Consider the following 9,775-nt stretch of genomic DNA (forward strand, 5'->3'; position numbering starts at 1 on the left):
TTATACTTTTGTGAATTCCAATTTTTTAAATGTAGCAATACTAAAGGTTTTCTTTAGATTATGATCCCTGACAAGGGCTCTGTGGCTTAGTTGGTCAAAGCGCCTGTTTCGTAAACAGGAGATCCTGGGTTCAAATCCCAGCGGGGCCTTCCTTCCTTATAGCAAACATTAGGATTCCAAAATGCCACATCTATGACTGAGAATGCCAGTTATTGGAAAAAGATTACTTGTCATAAGGTCTGTCTTGAAACAAAGGGATCTTGTTCAAATCCCAGCGGTACCTTGTAGCTGTAAGCATTTTCTTAATAATTCCAACTTTGCTGTATTGAATCAAACAATATATATTGCTGGAAATACAAGCAAATAGAGGCTCCGTGGCTTAGTTGGTCAAAGGGCCTGTCTTGTAAACAGGAGATCCTGGGTTCAAATCCCAGCGGTGCCTAGACCCCTGTGGTTGTCTGCTTTTTCTTAATAGTTCTATCTTTGTTGAGTAGAAATATACAATATATATTGGTGGAATAACAAGTCAATAGAGGCTCCGTGGCTTAGTTGGTCAAAGTGCCTGTCTTGTAAACAGGAGATCCTGGGTTCAAATCCCAGCGGTGCCTTGACCCCAGTGGTTGTCTACATTTTCTAAATATTTCCAACTTTCTCAACAATAATTCAACAATATATATTGGTGGAAAAACAAGTCAAGAGAGGCGCTGTGGCTTAGTTGGTCAAAGTGCCTGTCTAGTAAACAGGAGATCCTGGGTTCAAATCCCAGCGGTGCCTAGACCCCTGTGGTTGTCTGCATTTTCTTACAGTTTTTCTCCATTGGTTTGGCTCAATTCTTGAAACAGAAATTACATTCTCAAAGCTCTTAATGCATTTGGTAAAATAGCCTATATGGTACAGCACAACTACATAGATCACCTTCAAAAGGTCATATCTCACCCAAAACCGTTAACTCAAGCTTCAAAACCAAATCATTTTCTCATAAAAATAGTCAGTGCCCCCAAAATGAAAACTTCCTTCTCGATTGCTGTGGCTCATCTATCTCTCGAAAAAACGACATTCTCAAAGCTTTAAATACATTTGCCAAAATAACCTAGATGGTTTAGCAAAACACTATGGCACACCTGCAAAAGGTCATATCTCTCCCAAAACAGACAACTCATCAGTCACAACGAATTCCTTTTCTCATACAAACAGTCAGTGCCCTCAAAATGAAAAGTCCTTTTGTCATTGTTTAAACACTGCAGGCCAAAATGTTTAGTTGTTTTGTCACTATGGCAGAGGACCATTGAAATCCCTCATGTCCACCAGTCTTAGCCCAGTCCTTCATTGACAATGGTTACTGTACTGTTTTTTTTGTCTAGCTAACAGAATAAAATAGGATTTTAGGGTAAGATTAGCCTCCAAGGTTTGACATCACACATTGCACTCATACTACCGGAAATTGTAATTGCAATTATCATTCACAAACATAAAATAACTTCCATACATCAAAGTAAAAAGCAGCATAATATACTGTAAAATACTGTAAACACAGAAACAAAAACCAATGTAAATTATATGCATCCTACAGTGCTGTAAATAAAGCCGGTCAAAGAATAGATAAAATAAAGTTCTAGTTTCACCTGACTGTCAATTGTTGTAATACTGTGAATTTATCAAATGTTATTCATGGTATTATGTTCTTGAGTAATTTTGACAATTGAACAGACTATTGTGCATGTGATGACTTATACAATGAAAATACGCTGAGACGTTTTGGAGCGAAAAACAATTTGACTGAGAATCAACAATCAGTTTAGATCAAGAAGATCTATTCACTTGGAAATTGTGCTAAACGTAGGCTACATGTACTTAATCATTTGCAAAGATGTACTGAGACATTGAGACATGTACTTAGACATTTGCAATTTAACCAAATGAATGAGAAATTCAATTCTGTATTGAGAAATTGCTAAGTTGTTTGGAGGTTTGTCCATGTTGTTTTGAGAATGTCATTTCTGTTTCAAAAAATGAGCCAAACCAATGGAGAAAAACTGTAATAGTTCTATCTTTGTTGAGTAGAAATATACAATATATATTCGTGGAATAACAAGTCAATAAAGGCTCTGTGGCTTAGTTGGTCAAAGCGCCTGTTTCGTAAACAGGAGATCCTGGGTTCAAATCCCAGCGGTGCCTAGACCACTTTGGTTTGTTAACTTTTTCTTAATAGTTCTATCTTTGTTGAGAAGAAATATACAATATATATTGGTGGAATAACAAGTCAATAGAGGCTCCGTGGCTTAGTTGGTCAAAGTGCCTGTCTAGTAAACAGGAGATCCTGGGTTCAAATCCCAGCGGTGCCTTGACCCCTGTGGTTGTCTACATTTTCTAAATATTTCCAACTTTCTCAACAATAATTCAACAATATATATCGGTGGAAAAACAAGTCAAGAGTGGCGCTGTGGCTTAGTTGGTCAAAGTGCCTGTCTAGTAAACAGGAGATCCTGGGTTCAAATCCCAGCGGTGCCTAGACCCCTGTGGTTGTCTGCTTTTTCTAAATTATTCCAACTTTGTTGAGTAGAAATGAACAATATATATTGGTGGAAAAACAAGGAAATAGCGGCGCTGTGGCTTAGTTGGTCAAAGTGCCTGTCTTGTAAACAGGAGATCCTGGGTTCGAATCCCAGCGGTGCCTTAACCCCTGAAGTTGTCCTTTTCATTTCAATGATTCCACCTTTAATACATATCACATTTTACTTTTGTGAATTCCAATTTTTTTAATGTAGCAATACTAAAGGTTTTCTTTAGATTATGATCCCTGACAAGGGCTCTGTGGCTTAGTTGGTCAAAGCGCCTGTTTCGTAAACAGGAGATCCTGGGTTCAAATCCCAGCGGGGCCTCCCTTCCTTATAGCAAACATTAGGATTCCAAAATGCCACATCTATGACTGAGATTGCCAGTTATTGGAAAAAGACTACTTGTCATAAGGTCTGTCTTGAAACAAAGGGATCTTGTTCAAATCCCAGCGGTACCTTGTAGCTGTAAGCATTTTCTCAATAATTCCAACTTTGCTGTATTGAATCAAACAATATATATTGCTGGAAATACAAGCAAATAGAGGCTCCGTGGCTTAGTTGGTCAAAGTGCCTGTCTTGTAAACAGGAGATCCTGGGTTCAAATCCCAGCGGTGCCTTGACCCCTGTGGTTGTCTACATTTTCTAAATATTTCCAACTTTCTCAACAATAATTCAACAATATATATCGGTGGAAAAACAAGTCAAGAGAGGCGCTGTGGCTTAGTTGGTCAAAGTGCCTGTCTAGTAAACAGGAGATCCTGAGTTCAAATCCCAGCGGTGCCTTAACCTCTGAACTTGTCCTTTTCATTTCAATGATTCCACCTTTAATACATATCAAATTATACTTTTGTGAATTCCAATTTTTTAAATGTAGCAATACTAAAGGTTTTCTTTAGATTATGATTCCTGACAAGGGCTCTGTGGCTTAGTTGGTCAAAGCGCCTGTTTCGTAAACAGGAGATCCTGGGTTCAAATCCCAGCGGGGCCTTCCTTCCTTATAGCAAACATTAGGATTCCAAAATGCCACATCTATGACTGAGAATGCCAGTTATTGGAAAAAGATTACTTGTCATAAGGTCTGTCTTGAAACAAAGGGATCTTGTTCAAATCCCAGCGGTACCTTGTAGCTGTAAGCATTTTCTTAATAATTCCAACTTTGCTGTATTGAATCAAACAATATATATTGCTGGAAATACAACCAAATAGAGGCTCCGTGGCTTAGTTGGTCAAAGTGCCTGTCTTGTAAACAGGAGATCCTGGGTTCAAATCCCAGCGGTGCCTAGACCACTTTGGTTTGTTAACTTTTTCTTAATAGTTCTATCTTTGTTGAGAAGAAATATACAATATATATTGGTGGAATAACAAGTCAATAGAGGCTCCATGGCTTAGTTGGTCAAAGTGCCTGTCTTGTAAACAGGAGATCCTGGGTTCAAATCCCAGCGGTGCCTTGACCCCAGTGGTTGTCTACATTTTCTAAATCGTTCCAACTTTCTCAACAATAATTCAACAATATATATTGGTGGAAAAACAAGTCAAGAGAGGCGCTGTGGCTTAGTTGGTCAAAGTGCCTGTCTAGTAAACAGGAGATCCTGGGTTCAAATCCCAGCGGTGCCTAGACCCCTGTGGTTGTCTGCATTTTCTTAATAGTTCTATCTTTGTTGAGTAGAAATATACAATATATATTGGTGGAACAACAAGTCAATAAAGGCTCTGTGGCTTAGTTGGTCAAAGCGCCTGTTTCGTAAACAGGAGATCCTGGGTTCAAATCCCAGCGGTGCCTAGACCACTTTGGTTTGTTAACTTTTTCTTAATAGTTCTATCTTTGTTGAGAAGAAATATACAATATATATTGGTGGAATAACAAGTCAATAGAGGCTCCGTGGCTTAGTTGGTCAAAGTGCCTGTCTAGTAAACAGGAGATCCTGGGTTCAAATCCCAGCGGTGCCTTGACCCCTGTGGTTGTCTATATTTCCAACTTTCTCAACAATAATTCAACAATATATATCGGTGGAAAAACAAGTCAAGAGTGGCGCTGTGGCTTAGTTGGTCAAAGTGCCTATCTAGTAAACAGGAGATCCTGAGTTCAAATCCCAGCGGTGCCTAGACCCCTGTGGTTGTCTGCTTTTTCTAAATTATTCCAACTTTGTTGAGTAGAAATGAACAATATATATTGGTGGAAAAACAAGGAAATAGCGGCGCTGTGGCTTAGTTGGTCAAAGTGCCTGTCTTGTAAACAGGAGATCCTGGGTTCGAATCCCAGCGGTGCCTTAACCCCTGAAGTTGTCCTTTTCATTTCAATGATTCCACCTTTAATACATATCACATTTTACTTTTGTGAATTCCAATTTTTTTAATGTAGCAATACTAAAGGTTTTCTTTAGATTATGATCCCTGACAAGGGCTCTGTGGCTTAGTTGGTCAAAGCGCCTGTTTCGTAAACAGGAGATCCTGGGTTCAAATCCCAGCGGGGCCTCCCTTCCTTATAGCAAACATTAGGATTCCAAAATGCCACATCTATGACTGAGATTGCCAGTTATTGGAAAAAGACTACTTGTCATAAGGTCTGTCTTGAAACAAAGGGATCTTGTTCAAATCCCAGCGGTACCTTGTAGCTGTAAGCATTTTCTCAATAATTCCAACTTTGCTGTATTGAATCAAACAATATATATTGCTGGAAATACAAGCAAATAGAGGCTCCGTGGCTTAGTTGGTCAAAGTGCCTGTCTTGTAAACAGGAGATCCTGGGTTCAAATCCCAGCGGTGCCTTGACCCCTGTGGTTGTCTACATTTTCTAAATATTTCCAACTTTCTCAACAATAATTCAACAATATATATCGGTGGAAAAACAAGTCAAGAGAGGCGCTGTGGCTTAGTTGGTCAAAGTGCCTGTCTAGTAAACAGGAGATCCTGGGTTCAAATCCCAGCGGTGCCTAGACCCCTGTGGTTGTCTGCTTTTTCTAAATTATTCCAACTTTGTTGAGTAGAAATGAACAATATATATTGGTGGAAAAACAAGGAAATAGAGGCGCTGCGGCTTAGTTGGTCAAAGTGCCTGTCTTGTAAACAGGAGATCCTGGGTTCGAATCCCAGCAGTGCCTTAACCTCTGAACTTGTCCTTTTCATTTCAATGATTCCACCTTTAATACATATCAAATTATACTTTTGTGAATTCCAATTTTTTAAATGTAGCAATACTAAAGGTTTTCTTTAGATTATGATCCCTGACAAGGGCTCTGTGGCTTAGTTGGTCAAAGCGCCTGTTTCGTAAACAGGAGATCCTGGGTTCAAATCCCAGCGGGGCCTTCCTTCCTTATAGCAAACATTAGGATTCCAAAATGCCACATCTATGACTGAGAATGCCAGTTATTGGAAAAAGATTACTTGTCATAAGGTCTGTCTTGAAACAAAGGGATCTTGTTCAAATCCCAGCGGTACCTTGTAGCTGTAAGCATTTTCTTAATAATTCCAACTTTGCTGTATTGAATCAAACAATATATATTGCTGGAAATACAAGCAAATAGAGGCTCCGTGGCTTAGTTGGTCAAAGTGCCTGTCTTGTAAACAGGAGATCCTGGGTTCAAATCCCAGCGGTGCCTAGACCCCTGTGGTTGTCTGCTTTTTCTTAATAGTTCTATCTTTGTTGAGTAGAAATATACAATATATATTGGTGGAATAACAAGTCAATAGAGGCTCCGTGGCTTAGTTGGTCAAAGTGCCTGTCTTGTAAACAGGAGATCCTGGGTTCAAATCCCAGCGGTGCCTTGACCCCAGTGGTTGTCTACATTTTCTAAATATTTCCAACTTTCTCAACAATAATTCAACAATATATATTGGTGGAAAAACAAGTCAAGAGAGGCGCTGTGGCTTAGTTGGTCAAAGTGCCTGTCTAGTAAACAGGAGATCCTGGGTTCAAATCCCAGCGGTGCCTAGACCCCTGTGGTTGTCTGCATTTTCTTACAGTTTTTCTCCATTGGTTTGGCTCAATTCTTGAAACAGAAATTACATTCTCAAAGCTCTTAATGCATTTGGTAAAATAGCCTATATGGTACAGCACAACTACATAGATCACCTTCAAAAGGTCATATCTCACCCAAAACCGTTAACTCAAGCTTCAAAACCAAATCATTTTCTCATAAAAATAGTCAGTGCCCCCAAAATGAAAACTTCCTTCTCGATTGCTGTGGCTCATCTATCTCTCGAAAAAACGACATTCTCAAAGCTTTAAATACATTTGCCAAAATAACCTAGATGGTTTAGCAAAACACTATGGCACACCTGCAAAAGGTCATATCTCTCCCAAAACAGACAACTCATCAGTCACAACGAATTCCTTTTCTCATACAAACAGTCAGTGCCCTCAAAATGAAAAGTCCTTTTGTCATTGTTTAAACACTGCAGGTCAAAATGTTTAGTTGTTTTGTCACTATGGCAGAGGACCATTGAAATCCCTCATGTCCACCAGTCTTAGCCCAGTCCTTCATTGACAATGGTTACTGTACTGTTTTTTTTGTCTAGCTAACAGAATAAAATAGGATTTTAGGGTAAGATTAGCCTCCAAGGTTTGACATCACACATTGCACTCATACTACCGGAAATTGTAATTGCAATTATCATTCACAAACATAAAATAACTTCCATACATCAAAGTAAAAAGCAGCATAATATACTGTAAAATACTGTAAACACAGAAACAAAAACCAATGTAAATTATATGCATCCTACAGTGCTGTAAATAAAGCCGGTCAAAGAATAGATAAAATAAAGTTCTAGTTTCACCTGACTGTCAATTGTTGTAATACTGTGAATTTATCAAATGTTATTCATGGTATTATGTTCTTGAGTAATTTTGACAATTGAACAGACTATTGTGCATGTGATGACTTATACAATGAAAATACGCTGAGACGTTTTGGAGCGAAAAACAATTTGACTGAGAATCAACAATCAGTTTAGATCAAGAAGATCTATTCACTTGGAAATTGTGCTAAACGTAGGCTACATGTACTTAATCATTTGCAAAGATGTACTGAGACATTGAGACATGTACTTAGACATTTGCAATTTAACCAAATGAATGAGAAATTCAATTCTGTATTGAGAAATTGCTAAGTTGTTTGGAGGTTTGTCCATGTTGTTTTGAGAATGTCATTTCTGTTTCAAAAAATGAGCCAAACCAATGGAGAAAAACTGTAATAGTTCTATCTTTGTTGAGTAGAAATATACAATATATATTCGTGGAATAACAAGTCAATAAAGGCTCTGTGGCTTAGTTGGTCAAAGCGCCTGTTTCGTAAACAGGAGATCCTGGGTTCAAATCCCAGCGGTGCCTAGACCACTTTGGTTTGTTAACTTTTTCTTAATAGTTCTATCTTTGTTGAGAAGAAATATACAATATATATTGGTGGAATAACAAGTCAATAGAGGCTCCGTGGCTTAGTTGGTCAAAGTGCCTGTCTAGTAAACAGGAGATCCTGGGTTCAAATCCCAGCGGTGCCTTGACCCCTGTGGTTGTCTACATTTTCTAAATATTTCCAACTTTCTCAACAATAATTCAACAATATATATCGGTGGAAAAACAAGTCAAGAGTGGCGCTGTGGCTTAGTTGGTCAAAGTGCCTGTCTAGTAAACAGGAGATCCTGGGTTCAAATCCCAGCGGTGCCTAGACCCCTGTGGTTGTCTGCTTTTTCTAAATTATTCCAACTTTGTTGAGTAGAAATGAACAATATATATTGGTGGAAAAACAAGGAAATAGCGGCGCTGTGGCTTAGTTGGTCAAAGTGCCTGTCTTGTAAACAGGAGATCCTGGGTTCGAATCCCAGCGGTGCCTTAACCCCTGAAGTTGTCCTTTTCATTTCAATGATTCCACCTTTAATACATATCACATTTTACTTTTGTGAATTCCAATTTTTTTAATGTAGCAATACTAAAGGTTTTCTTTAGATTATGATCCCTGACAAGGGCTCTGTGGCTTAGTTGGTCAAAGCGCCTGTTTCGTAAACAGGAGATCCTGGGTTCAAATCCCAGCGGGGCCTCCCTTCCTTATAGCAAACATTAGGATTCCAAAATGCCACATCTATGACTGAGATTGCCAGTTATTGGAAAAAGACTACTTGTCATAAGGTCTGTCTTGAAACAAAGGGATCTTGTTCAAATCCCAGCGGTACCTTGTAGCTGTAAGCATTTTCTCAATAATTCCAACTTTGCTGTATTGAATCAAACAATATATATTGCTGGAAATACAAGCAAATAGAGGCTCCGTGGCTTAGTTGGTCAAAGTGCCTGTCTTGTAAACAGGAGATCCTGGGTTCAAATCCCAGCGGTGCCTTGACCCCTGTGGTTGTCTACATTTTCTAAATATTTCCAACTTTCTCAACAATAATTCAACAATATATATCGGTGGAAAAACAAGTCAAGAGAGGCGCTGTGGCTTAGTTGGTCAAAGTGCCTGTCTAGTAAACAGGAGATCCTGGGTTCAAATCCCAGCGGTGCCTAGACCCCAGTGGTTGTCTGCTTTTTCTAAATTATTCCAACTTTGTTGAGTAGAAATGAACAATATATATTGGTGGAAAAACAAGGAAATAGAGGCGCTGTGGCTTAGTTGGTCAAAGTGCCTGTCTTGTAAACAGGAGATCCTGGGTTCGAATCCCAGCAGTGCCTTAACCTCTGAACTTGTCCTTTTCATTTCAATGATTCCACCTTTAATACATATCAAATTATACTTTTGTGAATTCCAATTTTTTAAATGTAGCAATACTAAAGGTTTTCTTTAGATTATGATCCCTGACAAGGGCTCTGTGGCTTAGTTGGTCAAAGCGCCTGTTTCGTAAACAGGAGATCCTGGGTTCAAATCCCAGCGGGGCCTTCCTTCCTTATAGCAAACATTAGGATTCCAAAATGCCACATCTATGACTGAGAATGCCAGTTATTGGAAAAAGATTACTTGTCATAAGGTCTGTCTTGAAACAAAGGGATCTTGTTCAAATCCCAGCGGTACCTTGTAGCTGTAAGCATTTTCTTAATAATTCCAACTTTGCTGTATTGAATCAAACAATATATATTGCTGGAAATACAACCAAATAGAGGCTCCGTGGCTTAGTTGGTCAAAGTGCCTGTCTTGTAAACAGGAGATCCTGGGTTCAAATCCCAGCGGTGCCTAGACCCCTGTGGTTGTCTGCATTTTCTTAATAGTTCTATCTTTGTTGAGTAGAAATATACAATA

The 9,775-nt window shown here is 39.0% G+C and overlaps 37 non-coding genes across 37 annotated transcripts; all 37 read left to right on the forward strand.

Annotated features, from left to right (window-relative positions):
* The first annotated feature begins 75 nt into the window (after positions 1 to 75).
* Positions 76 to 149, forward strand: trnat-cgu (transfer RNA threonine (anticodon CGU)). Its single transcript has one exon. It is a non-coding gene; the product is annotated as a tRNA-Thr (tRNA).
* A 219-nt stretch (positions 150 to 368) lies between these two features.
* On the forward strand, positions 369 to 442 carry trnat-ugu (transfer RNA threonine (anticodon UGU)). Its single transcript has one exon. It is a non-coding gene; the product is annotated as a tRNA-Thr (tRNA).
* Positions 443 to 534: 92 nt separating this feature from the next.
* Positions 535 to 608, forward strand: trnat-ugu (transfer RNA threonine (anticodon UGU)). Its single transcript has one exon. It is a non-coding gene; the product is annotated as a tRNA-Thr (tRNA).
* Positions 609 to 700: 92 nt separating this feature from the next.
* trnat-agu (transfer RNA threonine (anticodon AGU)) lies at positions 701 to 774 on the forward strand. The gene has a single exon. It is a non-coding gene; the product is annotated as a tRNA-Thr (tRNA).
* A 1,327-nt stretch (positions 775 to 2,101) lies between these two features.
* Positions 2,102 to 2,175, forward strand: trnat-cgu (transfer RNA threonine (anticodon CGU)). The gene has a single exon. It is a non-coding gene; the product is annotated as a tRNA-Thr (tRNA).
* Positions 2,176 to 2,268: 93 nt separating this feature from the next.
* On the forward strand, positions 2,269 to 2,342 carry trnat-agu (transfer RNA threonine (anticodon AGU)). Its single transcript has one exon. It is a non-coding gene; the product is annotated as a tRNA-Thr (tRNA).
* Positions 2,343 to 2,434: 92 nt separating this feature from the next.
* Positions 2,435 to 2,508, forward strand: trnat-agu (transfer RNA threonine (anticodon AGU)). Its single transcript has one exon. It is a non-coding gene; the product is annotated as a tRNA-Thr (tRNA).
* Positions 2,509 to 2,600: 92 nt separating this feature from the next.
* Positions 2,601 to 2,674, forward strand: trnat-ugu (transfer RNA threonine (anticodon UGU)). The gene has a single exon. It is a non-coding gene; the product is annotated as a tRNA-Thr (tRNA).
* A 131-nt stretch (positions 2,675 to 2,805) lies between these two features.
* Positions 2,806 to 2,879, forward strand: trnat-cgu (transfer RNA threonine (anticodon CGU)). Its single transcript has one exon. It is a non-coding gene; the product is annotated as a tRNA-Thr (tRNA).
* Positions 2,880 to 3,098: 219 nt separating this feature from the next.
* On the forward strand, positions 3,099 to 3,172 carry trnat-ugu (transfer RNA threonine (anticodon UGU)). Its single transcript has one exon. It is a non-coding gene; the product is annotated as a tRNA-Thr (tRNA).
* Positions 3,173 to 3,264: 92 nt separating this feature from the next.
* On the forward strand, positions 3,265 to 3,338 carry trnat-agu (transfer RNA threonine (anticodon AGU)). Its single transcript has one exon. It is a non-coding gene; the product is annotated as a tRNA-Thr (tRNA).
* A 131-nt stretch (positions 3,339 to 3,469) lies between these two features.
* Positions 3,470 to 3,543, forward strand: trnat-cgu (transfer RNA threonine (anticodon CGU)). The gene has a single exon. It is a non-coding gene; the product is annotated as a tRNA-Thr (tRNA).
* A 219-nt stretch (positions 3,544 to 3,762) lies between these two features.
* Positions 3,763 to 3,836, forward strand: trnat-ugu (transfer RNA threonine (anticodon UGU)). The gene has a single exon. It is a non-coding gene; the product is annotated as a tRNA-Thr (tRNA).
* A 93-nt stretch (positions 3,837 to 3,929) lies between these two features.
* Positions 3,930 to 4,003, forward strand: trnat-ugu (transfer RNA threonine (anticodon UGU)). The gene has a single exon. It is a non-coding gene; the product is annotated as a tRNA-Thr (tRNA).
* A 92-nt stretch (positions 4,004 to 4,095) lies between these two features.
* On the forward strand, positions 4,096 to 4,169 carry trnat-agu (transfer RNA threonine (anticodon AGU)). The gene has a single exon. It is a non-coding gene; the product is annotated as a tRNA-Thr (tRNA).
* A 92-nt stretch (positions 4,170 to 4,261) lies between these two features.
* Positions 4,262 to 4,335, forward strand: trnat-cgu (transfer RNA threonine (anticodon CGU)). Its single transcript has one exon. It is a non-coding gene; the product is annotated as a tRNA-Thr (tRNA).
* Positions 4,336 to 4,428: 93 nt separating this feature from the next.
* On the forward strand, positions 4,429 to 4,502 carry trnat-agu (transfer RNA threonine (anticodon AGU)). The gene has a single exon. It is a non-coding gene; the product is annotated as a tRNA-Thr (tRNA).
* An 81-nt stretch (positions 4,503 to 4,583) lies between these two features.
* trnat-agu (transfer RNA threonine (anticodon AGU)) lies at positions 4,584 to 4,657 on the forward strand. Its single transcript has one exon. It is a non-coding gene; the product is annotated as a tRNA-Thr (tRNA).
* Positions 4,658 to 4,749: 92 nt separating this feature from the next.
* On the forward strand, positions 4,750 to 4,823 carry trnat-ugu (transfer RNA threonine (anticodon UGU)). The gene has a single exon. It is a non-coding gene; the product is annotated as a tRNA-Thr (tRNA).
* A 131-nt stretch (positions 4,824 to 4,954) lies between these two features.
* trnat-cgu (transfer RNA threonine (anticodon CGU)) lies at positions 4,955 to 5,028 on the forward strand. The gene has a single exon. It is a non-coding gene; the product is annotated as a tRNA-Thr (tRNA).
* A 219-nt stretch (positions 5,029 to 5,247) lies between these two features.
* Positions 5,248 to 5,321, forward strand: trnat-ugu (transfer RNA threonine (anticodon UGU)). The gene has a single exon. It is a non-coding gene; the product is annotated as a tRNA-Thr (tRNA).
* Positions 5,322 to 5,413: 92 nt separating this feature from the next.
* Positions 5,414 to 5,487, forward strand: trnat-agu (transfer RNA threonine (anticodon AGU)). The gene has a single exon. It is a non-coding gene; the product is annotated as a tRNA-Thr (tRNA).
* Positions 5,488 to 5,579: 92 nt separating this feature from the next.
* Positions 5,580 to 5,653, forward strand: trnat-ugu (transfer RNA threonine (anticodon UGU)). The gene has a single exon. It is a non-coding gene; the product is annotated as a tRNA-Thr (tRNA).
* A 131-nt stretch (positions 5,654 to 5,784) lies between these two features.
* trnat-cgu (transfer RNA threonine (anticodon CGU)) lies at positions 5,785 to 5,858 on the forward strand. Its single transcript has one exon. It is a non-coding gene; the product is annotated as a tRNA-Thr (tRNA).
* A 219-nt stretch (positions 5,859 to 6,077) lies between these two features.
* Positions 6,078 to 6,151, forward strand: trnat-ugu (transfer RNA threonine (anticodon UGU)). The gene has a single exon. It is a non-coding gene; the product is annotated as a tRNA-Thr (tRNA).
* Positions 6,152 to 6,243: 92 nt separating this feature from the next.
* Positions 6,244 to 6,317, forward strand: trnat-ugu (transfer RNA threonine (anticodon UGU)). Its single transcript has one exon. It is a non-coding gene; the product is annotated as a tRNA-Thr (tRNA).
* A 92-nt stretch (positions 6,318 to 6,409) lies between these two features.
* trnat-agu (transfer RNA threonine (anticodon AGU)) lies at positions 6,410 to 6,483 on the forward strand. Its single transcript has one exon. It is a non-coding gene; the product is annotated as a tRNA-Thr (tRNA).
* A 1,327-nt stretch (positions 6,484 to 7,810) lies between these two features.
* On the forward strand, positions 7,811 to 7,884 carry trnat-cgu (transfer RNA threonine (anticodon CGU)). Its single transcript has one exon. It is a non-coding gene; the product is annotated as a tRNA-Thr (tRNA).
* A 93-nt stretch (positions 7,885 to 7,977) lies between these two features.
* Positions 7,978 to 8,051, forward strand: trnat-agu (transfer RNA threonine (anticodon AGU)). Its single transcript has one exon. It is a non-coding gene; the product is annotated as a tRNA-Thr (tRNA).
* Positions 8,052 to 8,143: 92 nt separating this feature from the next.
* trnat-agu (transfer RNA threonine (anticodon AGU)) lies at positions 8,144 to 8,217 on the forward strand. The gene has a single exon. It is a non-coding gene; the product is annotated as a tRNA-Thr (tRNA).
* Positions 8,218 to 8,309: 92 nt separating this feature from the next.
* trnat-ugu (transfer RNA threonine (anticodon UGU)) lies at positions 8,310 to 8,383 on the forward strand. The gene has a single exon. It is a non-coding gene; the product is annotated as a tRNA-Thr (tRNA).
* Positions 8,384 to 8,514: 131 nt separating this feature from the next.
* trnat-cgu (transfer RNA threonine (anticodon CGU)) lies at positions 8,515 to 8,588 on the forward strand. Its single transcript has one exon. It is a non-coding gene; the product is annotated as a tRNA-Thr (tRNA).
* A 219-nt stretch (positions 8,589 to 8,807) lies between these two features.
* trnat-ugu (transfer RNA threonine (anticodon UGU)) lies at positions 8,808 to 8,881 on the forward strand. The gene has a single exon. It is a non-coding gene; the product is annotated as a tRNA-Thr (tRNA).
* Positions 8,882 to 8,973: 92 nt separating this feature from the next.
* Positions 8,974 to 9,047, forward strand: trnat-agu (transfer RNA threonine (anticodon AGU)). The gene has a single exon. It is a non-coding gene; the product is annotated as a tRNA-Thr (tRNA).
* A 92-nt stretch (positions 9,048 to 9,139) lies between these two features.
* trnat-ugu (transfer RNA threonine (anticodon UGU)) lies at positions 9,140 to 9,213 on the forward strand. Its single transcript has one exon. It is a non-coding gene; the product is annotated as a tRNA-Thr (tRNA).
* Positions 9,214 to 9,344: 131 nt separating this feature from the next.
* On the forward strand, positions 9,345 to 9,418 carry trnat-cgu (transfer RNA threonine (anticodon CGU)). Its single transcript has one exon. It is a non-coding gene; the product is annotated as a tRNA-Thr (tRNA).
* A 219-nt stretch (positions 9,419 to 9,637) lies between these two features.
* On the forward strand, positions 9,638 to 9,711 carry trnat-ugu (transfer RNA threonine (anticodon UGU)). The gene has a single exon. It is a non-coding gene; the product is annotated as a tRNA-Thr (tRNA).
* The last annotated feature ends 64 nt before the right edge of the window (positions 9,712 to 9,775 follow it).

The sequence above is a fragment of the Pungitius pungitius genome, chromosome 13 (genome assembly GCF_949316345.1).
Source record: "Pungitius pungitius chromosome 13, fPunPun2.1, whole genome shotgun sequence".
NCBI lineage: Eukaryota > Metazoa > Chordata > Actinopteri > Perciformes > Gasterosteidae > Pungitius > Pungitius pungitius.